Source organism: Cryptomeria japonica, chromosome 4 (genome assembly GCF_030272615.1).
Source record: "Cryptomeria japonica chromosome 4, Sugi_1.0, whole genome shotgun sequence".
Taxonomy (NCBI): Eukaryota; Viridiplantae; Streptophyta; class Pinopsida; order Cupressales; family Cupressaceae; genus Cryptomeria; species Cryptomeria japonica.
Genome location: NC_081408.1, coordinates 411988542 through 411991483, shown reverse-complemented (window position 1 = coordinate 411991483; position 2942 = coordinate 411988542).

Sequence of the window (2942 nt, the reverse complement as noted above, 5' to 3'; positions counted from 1 at the left end):
AAGGTATACCATATCTGCAGATGATATAGTTAAGGATGAACAAAGCTACTTGTTTACCGGTTGCTTTGATGAGCAGAACCACTTCTACCCACTTAGTGAAATACTCAGTGGCAGTTATGATAAACTTGTGTCTATTGGATGATGCAAGATATATTTGACCAATGAGATCAAACGTCCATTGCTGAAAAGGCCAATGTGTAATGAAGGGTATGAGATCCCTTGCTGGAGCATGTATAAGATTCCCATGTAGCTGACACTTCTCACAAGTTTTAGAAAACTTTATAGCGTCTTTCTTCATGTCTGGCCAGTAGTAGCCAGCCCTTAGTAGTTTCTGAGCTAAAGTAAAACCATTCGAATGAGATCCACAAATACCTTCATGGAATTCCGATAATGCACGTTGGGACTCTTCAGTTTCTAGACACCTAAGCAAAGTACTATCCAAAGCTCGCCTAAATAGGTCGTTAGCGATGATAACGTATCGTGAAGCATTTCGGATTAGGTTCCTTTTCTCATTACGGGTAATATTTTCTGGGACAATTTGGTCTCATAGATAAGAGTAAATATGGCTGTAGCGAGATGAGTCATGTCCAATAATAGAACAGACCATCTGGGACTCAAGAGAATCATAGGCAGGGTAATGTAACTCTTCCACCATGAATTCAAAGCGAGAATTAGATTCTTGTAACTCTGGTATAGATGCCAAGGTGGCCATAGCATCTGTTGCTCTGTTTGCGGATCTGGGAATATGTTGGAATGACACAAAAGTAAAATATTTCTTGAGATCATCCACCATTCTCTTATAAGGCATCAGTTTTTCATCTCAATTCTGATATGTATCATTGATTTGATTGATGATTAGCTGAGAATCTCCATAGATGTGCAATTCCAGAACCTTCCATTCGATAGCCAGCTTGATCTCGTTTACCAAAGCTTCATACTCTGCAATGTTGTTTGTACAAGGGAAAAGAATCTTATAAGCCTTCGAGATTGAATACTTTTGAGGAGTAATAAAAAGTATTCCAGCATCGAAACCATTTTGAGTGAAACACCCATCAAAGAACATCTTCCATGATTGTTGAGTAAGGTGCATTATTGATTCATCTGGAAATTCTATATGCAGAGGTTGAGTGTCCTCAAGTGGAGCATCAGCAAGTTGATCTCCAATTACTTGTCCTTTGATGGCTTTGCATTCTACATATTCAATATCAAACTATGTAAGAACCATGACCCATTTAGTCAATCTTCCTGTAAGTGTTGCTTTGTTGAGAAGGTACTTGAGCAGATCAATCTTAGCTACTAGATTGATGGAATGTGCTAACATGTAGTGTCTCAATTTTTGTGATGCAAAGACCAATGCCAAGCATATTTTTTCTATTATAGTATAGTTCATTTCATAAGATACCAATGGTTTGATGATGTAATATATAGCTCTCTCTTTTTATTTTCATCCTGTTGTGCCAAAAGTGCCCCCAATGATGAATCAGTAGCTAATATGTATAAGATCAATGGTTTACCCTGAATTGGTGGATTAGACAGGTATTCTTTGATTTTATGAAGGTGTTGTTCACATTCTTGATCCCAGTTGTATGTTACTCCTTTCCTTAATACCTTTGTGGAAGGTTGAGCATTATCTGCTAGCTGAGAAATAAAGCGTCTGATTAACTAGAGACATCCTTGTAGACTTCACATTTGACTGATATTCTTTGGAGGTGGCATTTCCATTATAGCTTGGACCTTCTCAGGATCAACATCAATTCCTTTCTTTGAAATGATATAACCAAGTAATTTCCTTGATGTCACTCTGAATGCACATTTTTTAGGATTTAGCCGGAGCTTGAATTTTTCCATTCTATCTAATATAAGGCCTAGCTCTTGAATATGTGTGGATCTCTTCATAGTCTTCACTAAAGTGTCATCAACATAATCTTCCATATTCTTATGCATCATATCATGAAAGATAGTAGTTACTACTCTTTGGTAAGTTGCTCATGCATTCTTTATCCCAAATGGCATGACGTTCCAACAGAAGGTTCCCCATGCACAGGTGAAAGTTGCATTTTCTTGATCCCCAGGAGCTATTTTGATCTGATTATAACCGGAGAATCCATCCATTAGTGAGTACATATCATATCTAGCAGTCATATCCACTATCATATCAATGTTAAGCAATGAAAAATCATTTTTCAAACATGCTTTATTGAGATCCTTGAAGTCTGTGCAAACCCTAATAGATTTGTTTGCCTTTGATACGGGTACTATGTTTGAAATCCATTCAGCATAGTTTATAGCTCTGATAAATCTAGCTTTTAGCATTTTTTCTAGCTCAGCCTTGACTAGCAGTGCCACGTGAGGGTGCATCTTACAGATTTTTTGTTTGACTGGTTTAATTCCTGGTGTGATAGAAAGATGGTGCATGATAAGATCGGGATCCAGCCTGGCATATCAGAGTACATCCATGCAAAATTGATCTTCTTTTCTTAAAAGAGATGAGTGAAATCTTTCAATTCTTTTGTTGATAATGATTGAGCTACGTGAATGATGTGTGATGTCTCTTGACTCCCAATGTTCACTGGCTGAGTTGGCTCAATCAATATAGAAGACCTTTCCTGAAAAATGACTTGGCAGTATATCAATTATCTCACCTTCAAGCGTCTCAGAGAGGTTTTCACCCTTAGGTACATCATTTATTTTCTCATTTTTAGATTTTGACACCGCCACAATGTGGTTTTCGCCATCAGATCTTTTATTTTTATTTTTCTGATTTTTGCGATTAAGATACTTGATATCTGTTTCAGTCATGTTCTCACTTTGTTCGCTAGTGGAAGAGTACATGGGTTCAACTATGTTGAGGTAATAGGTTAGCGTGTAGTCATTGGCAAAAGTAGGTACATTCATGGGTTGGTCTTGTAGACTACAGTCAATTAATTTAGGATGTACCAAGG